The sequence below is a fragment of the Lissotriton helveticus genome, chromosome 8, assembly GCF_964261635.1.
Source record: "Lissotriton helveticus chromosome 8, aLisHel1.1, whole genome shotgun sequence".
In the NCBI taxonomy this organism is placed as follows: Eukaryota; Metazoa; Chordata; class Amphibia; order Caudata; family Salamandridae; genus Lissotriton; species Lissotriton helveticus.
The window spans coordinates 1,192,334,178-1,192,350,805 of NC_136069.1; positions in this window are offsets into that span (position 1 = coordinate 1,192,334,178).

The window sequence follows — 16,628 nt, forward strand, 5'->3', positions numbered from 1 at the left end:
ATTCCTGATTGGTCGGTACACGATGAAAAACATTCTCAGCTGCAACTCAGTTGTTGGGTCTAGGTATCCATAGCTTTTGAATAGACATTACATGCTCCTGCAATCGGAAGAGTCTGCTGGAATAATAGTACATTATTTATGTAAATACGCCACCAGGGCACAATATTACAGATGAAAACTTCGACAGCTATTGATATTTAAGTAGATAGAAAGCACAAAAATAAGAAAAATCAACTACCAATTAGAAAAATTCAAAAACTGGTAAAATAACAGATTTTTTTTAAAACTCTGCTTGTTCCTGAAAGCTTTGAAGAAGATGTTAGCACAGCAAACTTTTTCTTGATGCCATTTTAAAGAAAACATCTGCTTTCTTGCATAACACTTTCTTCCCCACTTTAAAAAAAAATCTATCTTTGAGCTATTTGGCAGTTCTCTCAGGGGAATCTGCATACCCTTAGTACACACATATTTGCCCTGGATATATTCATGGAAACAAAGCCTCAGCACTAGGGAAGCTGTGGGTGGAGTGAGGTTGAAAAGCCTCAGCAGTTAAGGAGTTACTATTATTTACATTTTGATATAGCTGTAAATAAAACCCGTCATGCACTATATCATGTGCCTTTTTTTCTTTTGTAAAGCAGATATATAATGCAAACACTCATGTGATTTGTTATGAGGGGAAGACAGCAGCCACTGTTAAAAGTCACCGAAATACTTTTCCAAGGAATCCATTAGACTTTCATAAATGTCTGCCCCGCGGTCAGGAGAAAGCTCTTTAATAGACTCGGCTGAATGATCCCAGATAGTTGATGAGTAGCGTGATGTCATTTCCATCAGCTGCTGCAGGGGAACAGTATAGAACAATGTAAAGCAGCAAGGAGGAAGAAGGGAGGGGAGGAGGGGGTCTAGTGCTACATGGAGATATTAACTACATAAGCTTCAAGGCTCGATGTAAAGATGCCATCTGGTGGCTTTTAAACGTGTTGTGTACTACAGTACAGGAAACACGTACTGGATGAGAACATGATAGTTGGGAGCGGGCATTTCTATAAACTATCGTAGGATGACAATGCCAGCAATAAAATATCGAAACTAACGAGGTTTCTTGACTTTTGATTATTCAACCTGTCAATAAGTGGGAATACGCGAGAAAAACTCATTTGAATGAGTATACAACACTGATGAAAATACTGAAACAATGGCAATCTCACACACCCGAAAAAAGTCACCACGCTGCTTATGGAAGGAGTGAAGGATGAAAACTACAAAATGCAGCAAATCTATACAGAACTACTTATTTATGTAACAAAGGAGTGTGGACCCTACTCCAAAAGATAATGTAAACTTGGCAGGAAGGCCACACCCATTGACAGGGTCGGCCTTTGGACCAACAGTACACTGAAGGGAACCCATACTGGCACTATCTATGAACTCAAACCCTACACCTTATTATAGATAGCTGTTCATACCGCACAAAAGCAGCTAAAGATTCCATTAGTACATGGGTACTCACAAACATTTGCACTAGGGCCACAAAGTACTGTCTGTGTCGTGATGCCAGCAGGGTGGTGGTCGGGGGTCAGTGTGGGTCAGGAATTGTGTAAGGAGGTCTAGAAACATGTTAAATAAAGGGCAAAACATTTATTTGCAGTTTAATCCATGCTTGCCCGTTTATTTAACATTTGTTTCTGAATATTAGTACCCAGAAACTAAACAGGGGGGGTGCATGTAAAGGTCAAGAGGGCCGCAAGTGGCCCCCGGGCCGTACTTTGAGTATCACTGCACTAGAGTAGGACAAGCTGCACAAGTTACTTTAAATTCTGATTTGGTCATTGTACTTTTCCAATGGGCACTATTCCCAATTTATGAAAACATACTCTGTATTAATTTCAGCCAGTACACGTGATTGAGGTCATTTCTTAACAACCACTGAAAAAGCCTGTAGAGATGTTCAGTGGGAATTTTACAAGGACGTGTTCTACTTCAAGTTTTGTAAAGTTCTTTTCCTGACGAGGGTACTTTTTCTTGTTGGTAGTTTCAATAGTGAAGGTACAGGAATGAACTCTAGGGTCTGAGCTCCAATTCGCCCATTGGAGTGGGCATAGTAAAAACTGTTAATAAGTGTGAGAAATCACCCCATCTTCTGAGAAGGGCTAATGTATTTTGAATGGAGCCATTACAATCCTACTCAGCCTGGCTGTTGTGCTTTGAAAGGGGCAGAGCCATGATGTATCACCTTATGTGGTATGACTTCAACTGGAAAGTACTGTCCATTGATAGCAGGACTACTTTACTTGTAATAGAACAGTATGGACTGACATCTTCTGATACAGACAAACTACCAACAGATGCACTATCTGCACTTCTAAGCAAGGCTGTCATGCTTTAACTGAGACTGTGTAGGAAGCTTTCAGCATGCCACCAGGGGCCATATGTAGGTGGCCAAATACCGGTCGGTAACGGCCGGTTTCGGCCGTTACCGACCGGTATTTGTAGTTTCAGATGTAGGGGGCTAGAAAATTACGATTCTGTAAATTTACCGAATCGGTAAATTTACAGAATCTGTAAATTACCGAATCGGTAAATGTACAGAATCGGTAATATGGGATGTAGGTGGCACTGGAAACAGTGCCACAGGCCCTTAGGAATTAGTTATTTACCATGAAATGCTATTGCTTGGTAAATAACGAATTCCTGTGTACATGCACATCTGTGCATGTACACCTGTGCCATGTGGCATACATACATGCCCTAAGGGCATGTATGTGTGTCACATGGCATACAAGCCAGAATCAGGGGTGCAACAGGGTGTCAAAGTGACACCCTGTCCCCCTTGACAAATCGGTAATGATTCGGTAATTACCGAATCTTACCGATTCGGTAATTGTTACCGAATAATTACCTACATGGCATTTACCGATTTGTAAATACCGAATCCGTAAAATTCGGTAAATGCCGTTTACCTACATATGGCCCTATGTGTGAAATAAGGGATCTCCCATTCTTCACACTACTATAACTTTAGAGGACAAGATCCAGCTCTTCCAAGCAGGAATTTCAATGTAATAAGGCAGTTTGAGAACATCTCAGAAGGGTTGTTATTCTTTTCACTTAGCAGTAACAGTATATTTAAGGAGGGCTGCTATTATTTTAAAAGTATTCACAGCCTCGACAAAGAGAACAACATTTGAATTGGAATGTAGGGCCAGATATTCTAAGCACTGGTCGCAAAATACTGGTTGCAATTTACCGCCAGTGTCTTTGCTACCAGTGTGGTGTTTTGCAGGCCAACCTATGTACTACTAGAGCAGTTCGCAAAAACATTGTAGTAGATCGCATTCGACATACCTCATGAATGTTAATGAGGTGGGCTGAATATCGCAACCCACTACCATTCACTGCTTTCACACGGATGGTGGCCTCCTGGAGTCAGCAAATTGTCGTATCAGTTATTTCTTTTTAATAAAGCCAGTTAACGTTTTTTGATGCAGCCTGTTTTCCTTAACGGAAACAGGACTGCATTTAAAAATAAAAGTTTAAGTTTTTTCCGTGTGAGCAGAGGAAATGGTCAAGTGGACAAATGCTCCTCTTAAAGAAAAAAATGTTTTTCATTCACAAATGACGAAGGGTAGCAAGGGGCTACCCTTTCCTTTTGAGAATGGGTTACCACCTCCTTTGAGGTATCAGTAAAATATCAATGCTTTGTAACCTGATTTCGGGAAAAAGTGTTTTAGCATGGGGGGCGTGGCTTGGGCGCCGATGAGGGTGGCGGCGTGAGCTCGGAGCTCCGCGCGTGATCCCTCACTTATCCTGTAAACACCGACGATCGGACCAGATGATCCAGCTAACTAGCCGTCGGAATAGTATGGGAAGTGAGGCGGTAGACCTGTGAGTGGCCGCCGACCCTCCCCGAGCTGTGCAGCAGCACATAATGCACGACAGTATCTCCGCACTGAGGCGAGCGAAAATGGCGACCATCCCTGGCTCCCCGAAGATGCAGGGTCGCGCTTAGCGGAACGGAGGCGCCGTGGGAGCTGCGTTCCGTAGACCGCAACCGCAGCTGAAGAAAGGGGTGGTCGGCTGGTGGCGCTGAGACTGGCGGAGGGAGGGGGAGCACCCTGCCTGACCTGCACTCACTGGACAATAGCAGGAGCTGCGACATTAAAATGGCGGCGGGTCCGCCGTAAAGGCAGACGAGCAGCAAACAACGAGACGACCTGGTGCGGAGGAAGGCTATAACTCGGGTGAGAGGCACGCGTCGCATAACCCTGGAGAACGCTGCCTGAGTCGACAGAGGAGGAGCGTGACGACCCCTGGACGAGCTGTGCATGGGGGACTAGTGGAAAGAGGCAGAGACCCCGAAATCGGCACCGCGAAGCACCCGAGTCCCAGGGCGCCGCTGACGCATTGGGAGCGAAGCGGAGGAACAGATCGTAGCTCTGCGGAGACGGTAACCCAGGTGAGTGGGGCGCGGTGAGCCTGGGACCCCGCACTGCGGAGGTGGTAGCGGGGTGCACGCGAGTTGCATCCTGCAAGCTGGGGACAGCGCGAGACACTAGCACTGAGACCGGGAGTAGCGATGCGGCAGACTGTGATGAGGGACTAATGCCGAGCGGTTAGGAGGCTGCATATCAATTAACTAAGCCCACGGCGAAGAAAGGCAGTGCTGGCAGGGGTCGACTGGGGGCCCCGTGGTGCAGGTGACGTCATCAGTGCCAGCTGGAGGAGGGGCAAGGCCGGCGGAGGAGCTGACAGAGCGCCTCGACAGCAGAGTGTGTCTGGGGAAGGGGCTTTTGCTACTAGCCAACGACCAACAGAGTGAACCTGGGCGGAGCTTCTGAATTGTATCACCGGAGAAATCAAAGCCCCAAGGGAGGCCGGACTGACCCGGGAGCAGAGCAGGCTGCTAGGAAGGGTACTCTACAAGATGCTGATGCCCTGGCTATGTGACTGAACGAAGGGGGCTAGCGAGACACTGCTGTTAAACCCACACTGGTGCGTATGACTGTGGGAGCGGAGGGGACCACAGGGGAGTTGCGCTGGCCCTACCAGGGCTCTGGGTCTGTCTGGCGCATTGGCGCACTGATCAAAGAGGGCTGGAGTTCGAACTAATGAGCAGCGGTGCTGGACAGTGGCTGGAACCTTGCGCTGACCGCGATGGGGCCCCGCTGAGAGCCATCGGCGAGCAGTGTTCCTGCGCCGGGAGACCAGCATAACCTCTTTGAAGCTACCCCGGGGCGGCGCTCAAGGAAACCACGATGGCCGCTACTGGTGGCGACTCCAGTGCGACACGAGATCTTGACGCTGCGACCACCCTCATCCAAGATGGTGGGGCTCATACCCCCTTGGACACATCGACCCAGGAGCAGAGGCTGAATCAGCGACTGGACAGCATATTAGCAGCGATAACTGCGACGAAGGACTCGCTGCACCAAGACATAGCGCAGGTCGCTACAGGGCTGGGTCTCCTAAAAGCGGACCATGCCAAGCTCTCAGACAAGGTAAAGGACAATGAGCAACTACTGCGGGAGCTGAAGCCGGCGGTGGTCACTGTAGAACATAAACTGACCGATGTCCTGAGCCGTTTGGCTACACTGGAGAGACGTGCGGAAGATGCCGCAATCGGAGGAATAACGTGAGAGTAGTGGGCCTTCCGGAGAAAATTGAAGGGGAAGACGCTGTGGCCTACATGGAGAACTGGTTTAAAAGGGTTGTAGCACCGGAGGGCCTCTCCCCCTTCTTCTCTTTAGAACGAGCGCACAGGGTTCCGGCCCGTCCACCCCAATTGGGTCGGCCGCCTAGACCAATGGTGGTTAAACTGTTGCACTATAAAGATCGTGACCTAATCCAGAGGGCACGCTCTCAAGGACCATTCCAAGTGGACAATAATAAGGTTACGGTCTTCCCGGATTATACACAAGAGGTCCAGAGACATAGAGCGTCCTTCCTGGCCGTGAAAAGGGAACTGAGGGAAGAAGGAATTCAATACTCGTTGCTCTTCCCAGCCAAGCTAAGAGTGATCCTGGACGTGAAAACACAATTCTTCCAAACTCCGGATGAAGCTTGGTCATGGCTTGAGCTTTACCGTGCTGGCACGGACCGCACTGACAAAAGCGGAAGGGGCACGCAGAAACCGCCCCAGATCAGAAAATCTCAGCGCATCCGTATACGGAATAAACTCAAGAAAGCGATGAGGGATGCACAAATGGCGGCGGACAGGAAGGGCGCACTAGCAGCAACTGCAATCATCACGGGATCGCAACAAGAGAAGACTCCAGACGAATCGGACTCTGACGAAGAGGGATTGAAAACGGGAGGGGACGAGTCGGACGCAGAGAGCTCGAAGGGGCCAGCGGTCACCCCACAGACTTCAGATGGACTATTTAACGAATGATCTTTCAGAGACATGGCCGCCTTTGACATTTGCAATGGGGCAGTTTCTCCAGATGCTGGACGTGCTGACAGGTATGGGGCCGCGACTGCTGTATGGGATCGAGGGCGCAGGGTGGGAGCTCTGCTGGCCCTGGGTCGGCGCTAATTCACCCTCTTGTGGCCCTTAAGGCCTTCTGTGGTAGAGACCACAGTTTAGTGTGATGTGTGTTATGTTACGAGTTTGGAACGGGCTGAAGCTGGGTTATTAAGTCCTGTCCTGGGGAGAGGGGTTTGGGGATTTTTCTGGGGAGTTCGGGATGGGGGACACAACTGCTGCGATGTGAGGGATGATAGGTTGATGCGGATCTTATACGGAGACGACTTCTATGGGGACGTTACCTAATTTGAAATGCATTTCATGGAATGTCCGTGGACTTCGAACGATGGTAAGACGTCACAAGGTGCATGCCCACTTGGTGAGGCCGGGCATTCAGATTGCAATGCTACAAGAAACTCATTTGACTGAGAAGGAATACACTGCATTACAGAGGAGGTGGTGTGGGCAGGTGTTTGGTACCACATATTCAGCGTTTGCCAGAGGGGTGCTGATTTGGATAAGGGCGGGGATACCGTTTCAGGTCGTGAACCAGCGGGTAGACCCTGAGGGCAGATACGTGGTGATAGAGGGGAGGCTGTATGGTCGAGAGGTGACACTAGGTAGTGTGTACGCCCCCAATGCTGATCAGGCCCTTTTTTTTTATAAACTCACGAGCTCGCTAGCCCATTTCCTGGCGGGCCCCATCATTCTGGGAGGAGACTTTAATTCGATAACTAATGTGGAACTTGATAGATCACACCCACCATTGGCCGAATCCACAGTGCGCAGATTAGCCACTCAGAGAAAAGACTGGCAGGAGAGGTGGGGATTAATAGATGTGTGGAGAGAACAACATCCTGAAATGAGGGACTACTCCTTTTTCTCAGCACTACACGCATTGCACGTAAGGATAGACTCGATCCTTTGCAGTGGCCCCTTAGCTGCCATGGTCCATCACACGGAATATTTGACTAGGACAGTATCAGATCATAATCCTTTATTGGCATCAGTGCAATGGCAACAGGTAAGATCAGCGATCCCCACATGGAGGCTACAGCCTTACACACTAGAGGATCCGGTGTTCAGCGATGCGGTCCAGCAGGGCATTGAACAGTATTTTGGGGAAAATGAGGGCTCAGTAGCCACGAGATCAGTAGAATGGGATGCGATGAAAGTGGTGGTGAGAGGCGTATGCATGGGCAGGTTCTCGGGTGTAAGGACGTCGCTCTTGAATGATCTAGTAAAGGCTGAGGATGTGCTGAGGGGATTGGAGCAGCGTAGACCTGAACGGCCAGAACTACAGGAGCAGTTGCTTGAGGCTAAGGAAATAGTGGCGAGGGAAACTGAGCGGCTGAGGTGCTATGACTATAAGCTATACACTATCAAGGTGCATGCGGAGAGGGATAGAGTGGGTACGCTCCTTGCCAAGCTCGCCAACCCAGAACCTAGGGGGTGCCCGATCATGAGTATAAGAACGGAGACAGGAGACGTAGTTTACTCGCAACTAGCGGTCCTAACGCGCTTTAAGTCTTACTACGCGGATCTCTATGAATGCCAGTTGGAGGTGGAGGCTTCTGAGATAGGTGATTATTTGGAGTCTGTCCCTTTGCCGGTACTAGATGTCGAGGATGCGGAGGAAATAGGGGGTCCCATAACGCTGTCGGAGATTAAACTGGCCATTAAACAGATGGCCAGAAACAAAACGCCGGGGGTGGATGGCCTACCTATTGAATTTTATGTAAAATGTATCGATATATTAGCACCCAGGCTATTGGTGGTGTATTCGGAAGCGGGACAGAAGGGATGTTTGCCCGAAACGATGAGGGAAGCGCTGGTGGTTCCACTTCTGAAACCGGGCAGGGAGGCATTGGACGTAACATCCTATCGACCCCTGTAAGTAAGTAAGTAAGTAAATTGATACTTGTATAGCGCACTACTCACCCGCAAGGGTCTCAAGGCGCTTGTACGAATACCGCTGTGGAACCCATCCTGGCTTTCCCTGTGAGGTGTCCACTCCTGGGCACCCCCAAGGTGGAGGCCAGGCATCCTTAGCGTTGTGGGGGCCGTTGTGGAGATTAAGCAAGCTATTGCCCAGAGTTGCAGAGTGGGACTCCATGATAGGAATAGGCACCGAGGCGAGAATTATCAGGTCCGTGGAATTTTTGAGCTCAAGACCCGCCGAGGCGGGGAATTGAACCCTGGTCCCGGGCTAGACATCTGCATCTGGGTCTGCCGCTCTAACCATTGAGCCACACTTCTCCACTTCTCCTGTCCATGCTGACGGTGGATTATAAGATCTTAAGCCTTATCCTGGCCACCAGACTACTACCGTATATGACCAGACTAGTCCATAGGGACCAGGCAGGGTTTATCCCTACTAGGAACACATCCATGAATATACGCCGCCTGATCCAGATACTAGACGGTGCCAGGGACTCGCCTCATGATCCGGTGGTATTATCGGTTGACATCGAAAAGGCCTTCGATAGCCTTGAGTGGCAGTACCTTGATGAGGTGCTGATGAAATTCGGCATAGGTGACGGTTTCAGGAGGTGGACGAAGGTTCTATACTCCTCTGCTACAGCGAGGGTATGACTGGGACCAATAATATCTTCGGCTTACCCTATGCGTAGGGGGGCGAGACAGGGGTGCTCGCTCTCTCCCTTGTTGTTCGCAATGTCGATGGAACCTCTGGCAGCACTGGCAAGATCGGGCGCAATGTATCAAGGGGTAACGCAGAGGGCGAAGTCGCATTACATATCGCTGTATGCGGATGACCTGTTACTGTATCTAGCCGACTCCGGTCGAGCTCTGGAGGGAGCAGTGGCCATGCTTTCCAGATTTGGTAAGATGTCGGGCCTTAAGGTGAACTGGACCAAGACTTGTGTTTTTCCATTGCGGGAGGGCACAACATGCCCCCCATCACGCTAGAAGTGGTTTGGGAGCCCTCCAGCTTTACTTACTTGGGCGTCCGCATATATCACGAGATCGCGAACCTCTTAGAAGGTAATGTGGGGCGATGCATGCGCGCGCTAAGGGGTTGCATGACATTTTGGGCATCCCTCCCCTTATCTGTGCTGGGCCGAGTGGCGCTCTTGAAGATGGTAGCACTTCCGAGGCTACTTTATTATTTTAGGACATTGCCGGTATGGATCCCGCAGCGCGTGTTCAAAGAACTACAGATGATGGTGACCAGCTTTCTGTGGGCCACGGACGGCGCAGGGTGGCGTTGAGGACCCTGATTAGGCCCAAGCTCGAAGGGGGGATGGCAATCCCCGATTTCGAATTATACTATCTGGCAGCTCAACTGCAGATATTGACGCAGCAGGTGGCCAGGGAATTCAGGGGACCAGACCTTGACCGAGGGATCGGTATTCAGCGCCATGTCTTGTCCTACATAATCATGCAACAGAAACTAGATATGGGGGACCTTACGATGGAGGAAAGGACACTCAGACTCTGTTGGAACAGGAGCCTGAAGAGAGCGAAAAGTACCCGATCATATGCACCAGAGATCCCACTAGGGATGCTGACTGCGCTGCCACATGGGGGCGATTGGTCCCCGTTATCAGAATGGGAGGAACTGGGGTTGCAGATGGTGGGAGACCTATACCTTGAGGGGACACTGCCCCCTTCCGGACGTTGCAGGAACAGTTTGGCCTACCAGACGGGAATTTTCTGCTGCACGCAGCAGTGGTTACAGCGATGCAAAAGCACTGGAAAGGGGTGCTGGCTGAACCAGAGACGACTATGGCGTGCCAGTACGTGGATATGGCTGCGGGCACTACCAAGGCGGTGACCTGCCTCCATACTAGAATGCTACACGAGGGACTGGAGCCACTAGTGGCGCTGAAGGCAAGATGGGAGGATAGTATAGGCAAGCCCATACCGGACACGATCTGGGGACATATTCTGAGACGAACATGGAAGGGTACGAGGAATGCCCGATTCCAGCAAGTGCACTTCTTTGTTATACATAGAGCCTACCTGACTCCGGAGAGGATTACGCGGTACTTTCGGGCCCAGGACGCCATGTGCCCGAGGTGCCTGGCACCTGAGGTGGACTTGGATCACTTGTTGTGGAGATGTTCAAAGTTGGGGACGTACTGGCCTGAAGTAGGGGACCTCCTGAACATGGTTACGGACAGGGAGATAGACTTTGACATGGCAACATGTCTGCTGCTCTGGTTCCCTCACACAAAGAGGACGAAAATTACGAGCAACTTTATCGATTTGGGACTTATGTTGGCTCAGAGAGAGATTACCTGGCATTGGAAATCTAAAACGGGCCCCTCAGTGAGGAGGTGGATGAATGAGCTGTTGAAATGGGCCGGCTGTGAAAGTATTCTTAGGATGCGACAGGCTGCCAAGACGGCGAGAGCATGGGAAATGATAGTCCAGGCATTACGTGATTACATGGTGGAGGATGAGGATGAAGCACAATAACTGACAAGGGCTCCATGAGGCATAAATGAGCAGTAGTTACCCCCGATTAGTAGCGTGATCCGGTTCTACTACATTTTACATCCACCCACATCAGCAGCAGATGGGGAGGGGGGAGGGGGGAAGGGAAGGTTAAATAGGGGTAGTTAGGCACACCGACACAGTTGCGGAGGGGGCTGGGAGATGGGATCTAGAGAGAGATAGCAGTGCAAGGGCCCCGGAGGTCTAAGGCAGGAACCCGGGGGATGAGAATAGTATATCCCCAAGTGGATCACTACTTGAAGAAATGGTGGGATCACACTGCACTAGGGACTACACACTGAAACTAACTCCGCAGGATGTTTGGTTGTGATTGGTGTTGCAAGGGAAGTTGGATTTTAGGGGGGTAAAAAGCGGAAACTGAATAGTGGTGGTGACCGACCACCCATGGTGGGTGAGCACTGTGACATCTTCTTATGAACATAACCTGACACGCCGCCCGACCTCCGGGATGTGGGCTGAATGGCTGTGTACGATTTCCCTGTCAACTGTATGTTTTGTGATGTCGTAAGTGTACAGGTTAACCTGTTCTGGGATCTTGTTTTTACTTCCGCAATAAAAAACGTGTTAAAAAAAAAAAAGTGTTTTAGCATTCTCAAACACACTGATTTACTGATGTGGAGGGTTTACAAATGGTAAAACACTGTGCACATCTGGCCAAAAGATTTCTTATTTTAAAATTCTGTATTTGTGAAACACTACTATTTACAAATACAGAATAGCAAAACAAAATAATAATACATGTGGCCCAAAATCTCTACAGCCATACTGGGCATCAATTTTCTGAATTTTATCATAAAAATCTCTTTCAAAGCTGTTTGTTTCACTCAAAAAAATTCCACAAACATGGACCAGAACATCTACTTATTAAACATTTATCGCGCCATGAAGATGCAGATCATCAAATATCCACCTAGTGCAAAGGATTCACAGGAGGAAGACCCTTCTTATTTTTTGCCACCTTCCTGAGAAATTCCCTACAAGGCATAATTCAGAAGATCACTTAAGACCCCATCTTCAAGAAACTTCTAAAATGAAACCTGTATGTTAGATGTCCTGAATCTACTCACACTTTGGGGTTGATTACGATGGTGTTGGTATAGGCTCCGAATGGCATTCGGTTAATCCGAATCCGATTCGGAACCTGCCTTTCCGATCGACTCTGACACTTTTCTGAACGACCTACTATGATGGTTGGAAACTGTTCGGACTTTCCGACTTGGTTCCGAACACCATTCGAAGTAAACGAGTCGCTCAAAGCTGAATCATAGAGGTCTACGGACATGGGTTTCCAACCAAGCTATTAGGATTTGGACAACCTTCCCGAATCGGTGGTTCCAACATGGATCGGCTGTAGGAATCTGACTTAGGGGGCCCATAGCAAGCCCCCCTTTATCCAGGGCCCACTGAATGGGGCCCGTGGGGGTACCCATGGGACCCCTCTTTCCAACCATGCACAGTGTGACAGGCACCGCCACAGGGTGCACAATGTTCCCCACCCACCCCTTTTTTTTAATGGGAGCCTGTGTAGTTGGTCGGAAAACAGGCTCCCGTTGAAGTCGATGCGAGTCCGACCGAATGATGTTCGGAAGCATCGTAATCGTTCGATCAGACTCACAGAACCCGATTCGGTCAGAAACGATTTTGAAACCGATTCAGTTGGAAGAGTTTCCGAACCACATCGTAATCGGCCCCTTCTTTTTAATACTATGATGTTTCTTCCCTTTTGCAGGCCTAATTGTGAATTCAGGAATTTAGAAAATTGTTAAATTTTAGTCCTCTTATTTTCCTAAATGTCTATGCAGCTAGTCATGGACTATTGGAAAGTGGTACATGTGGGCAGGGCAGCCACAACAGTTATGGCATGAGATTCTTCATGTGGGCAGAGAAGAGGTTCAACATATCCTACATCCTGCCTTAATTGAAGCTGCAGGCACCCATGCTTTCCCTCTCACCACAGAGGCACTCTGTGGCACCTGCAATGGCACTCATACTAAAGTTGGTCCTACACCCATTTTATCAACCACATGGGGTTTACTTTGACACAAACACCCCCAAAGCAAATGAATAAATATAAAAATAGATCAATAAAGGATAGTTAGACTGTATAGTGAGACAGGCTGATGTGAGTACAAGAGGCACATGAAACCTAGGAAATAGAAAATGGGTGCCAGGGGCACTGACACAGGGACAGAGAGACACTACGCCAGGGCAGATATGCCTACATTGAGACAGGGAGAAAGTGGCAGGAGAACATGGATACTGGATTAGGATACAGGCATGCTGGTAGGAAAAGGAGACACAGTCAGTGGAACAGGAAGTCATTGACAGTATACTACATTGATACAATGATACATGAGGCATTGTCACATGGTCATGAGGAAACAGGCAGTGGGTCAGGAAGACATGAGACACAGACGCTGGGGCACAGAGGCACATACACTAGGATGGGGAACATGGAGAATCATTGAGTTAAGTTCTATAAGATCCTGACACTTGGAAAGGGAGAGATGGATAAAGAGACTGGGAAAGACAGAAGGACATAGACATGCACCTGGGAGACATGGTAACTGGCATAGTGATAGGATGATGTGGACAGGTACACAGTGACGTTGGAATCGTTAGTTACATTCGCTAGGCACGGACACAGTCATGAGGCAAAGGCACAAAGGGCAGAAGACATGGACCTCTGGACTGGAACACAAGAACACTGGTCAGTGAGATAGAGACATTAGCAGTGGAAAAACAGACATTGAGACACCAAGACACATGATAACTCTGAGATGCTCTCAGTGGGATGGGATACATTAGGTGGAACTTACACAACCACTGGGAAATAGATAAATCGATGCTAAGAAGGAAAGGAATGCATGATGTTACAACGCAAACTATTACAACGCATGCTTTTATAACGTGGTTTTTACAATGCAAGCTCCATTACAACACATGCTATTACAACGCAAGCCATTACAACGCATGCACAATTACAACGTAATTAACTATTCTAACACCGCCGGGTGCTTACCTCAGGAAAGGTGCTGGCCTGCGTTGTAATGGCATGCGCTGTAATGGAACTTGCATTGTATTGGCTGCGTTGTAAAGGGATTGCGTTGTAATGCCTGTGTTGTAATGGATGTTTCCCGAACTAAATACATGGAACAGCGAGACAAGTACAATGTGACAGCAAGACACAGACACTTTGACAGGAAGATAAACTGAATACCACAGGGAAACAAGGACATTGTTAAAACCTGGCAGGGACACTTGAGGAAGGAGACCACACACCCAGACACTGGGATATAAGAGCATAGACACTGCAAAAAGACACAGGCCCTGGTACAGGGAGACACAGACAGTGGGATTAACAGATGTGAACAATGGGATTGTGAGACAGGCAATTATAGGTAGCAGAGCTAAAACACTGAGCAAATGAGGTTTTGAGGCATAATAACTGGGGCTGGAGGGAGAGGCTGATACTGGATTTGGGAAGCACATCTAGGGAGACAGGCCCTGTACAACACAGACTACTATGAACAGGGAGCCCCCGAAACAGCGGCAGGGGACATGTACAACATAGACAGTGTCAACAAAAACAATTACACTCAGAAAGGCACACATGAGCACTGGGACATTGAGCTACATACCCTGCAAAAGTAAGTCCAGGCAGGGTGATTGATAGCAACACCAGTCAAATATTGACATAGTAACTCTGGGGTAAGCACACTGGAACTGAGAGAGACAGATACTGTGACAGGGCACACTGATACATTAGTACAGGGAGAGCTATGGTAAATGAGATCATGTGCATCACCACCAGACAAGCACCGCAGACCTGCTCACTCCCCCCACTCGATATGGCCGCCATCACAATGAGAGCACACTAGAGCTCCACAGCTCTCTATTTGGGAGAGAGACGAAATTGAATTGAAGCCTTTATGTCGGCTGAAGCGACTTGTGGATCTCCTAGGAGTGCAGAAGGTTAATTCAACTGGGAGGCACAAGCAAAGGAAACTGGCTGGGAACCTCAGTTGCCAGCAAAACATACATAATGCCTACTTGAGATGTTCGCAAGAAGTTTGGAATCCATTTTGTGCTCTGCCTGGAGGAACTCAGCCTGTGATGCCCAGAGAGCTGGGAAACCATTCGAATAGTATTCCAGGAACGTCAAGGTGGTACTAGTTGGTCTTCCCAAACACTGTTACAACAAGGCACAGTGAACATTGGGGGGCTGCATATTGCCAGAAAAACTCAACCATACCTACTGAACCTACTATAGCCCTGAATCCACATCGCCAATTCACACTTGCTCATGGATAAATCTATCACATTGTAGCTGACAAAGGGCGCTGGTTATTGGCAGACAAATACAAAAAAAAAGTGCTGAGCTAGAAAAGAGACTATCACTACCTTAGAAAAAACAAAAGCATTTCTTGCATTGAGGGGTGGGGGGTTTGGAGATGGGGAATTATGGTGTCTTGTGAGACCCACAGATTGGGCATCCTGCAAAAAGAGGTGATCTTTCACCTCCCCTATGGCACCTTGAATCCAAAGGTGCTTCAGCCCAAATAGAGAGTAAGGGGGCAAATGTAGATAAGACTTACCAAGATGTTGATCTCTAAGTCACTCAGCTCCCAGAGCCAATGTTAAAGTGTCATGCATTGGATGCCCTAAAAAAACTGCAACAAAAACAAAAGTAGGCAGGTATGTAAAGGTTCAGCATTAGACCCTAAGCAGATGGTTATATACTTTTGCAGCCCACCTATAGCAGTGGTTGAAGGACCCAACAGTGGAACACCTGAACCTACTGGGTCTCAGGAGACAGTAGTAAAACATACTCTATGTTCCTCAACAAGGGGTATAGAGCTCCATGGACACAAAGGTTGATAACCATATGCAGTCCAAGAGAGAAAGAGGGGACATCTCTCACTTGCAGTCAGGCTTTCAGGAACAGAAAGATCCCCCACTCACCAATTCGTTGAGCATCTCAAATGCAAATGGGGGAGAGATCATGCAGAGAAATTCCAAAGGGACATCACTCAGTGGGTAAGCCCAGGCCACAGTACAGACACCACCTAGTTCTGCAGTACAAATCCCCAACAAAACCGTTGAGACACTGTTGACTACTACCTATTCAGAAATACAAAGGTTGGAAATCAGCCAGACCTCAACAAGATGCTTAAAATAGAAAGAATAACTCTTATTCAGATCAGCTTGAAGATTTCCAAGCTAGGGTTTCTGGTCTCGAAGATACTTGAGAAAAGCTGTTGAAAGCAACTTTCACCCACTCAAAAGAACTGAGTAGTATAAGCATGCAACTCAAGAACCAGGAGATTTGACTTATAGACCAAATGTAAGGTTAATTGGAAAACTCAAAAAAAGGATCCACTTCAGTGCAAGCAGAGTTAAAAGAGGATTTAATTAGAACTCAAACCCTGCCGGGGTCTAAAGAAGTTCTAACTATAATGAGAGCACATTGAGTACTCTTCACAGTATACCCTAACAATGCATGCCCACAAACAATGCTTGTGAATTTCGGGGACGATAGAATATGAGAGAGAACCCTTTCTACAGTGATAAAACAGAAATCATTTACATTCTCTAATGAATTCAGCTTCCAAGTTTTCATTGACATGACGTTTGAAATAACAAACTGATGAAAGGAGTTATGGCTGTTTAT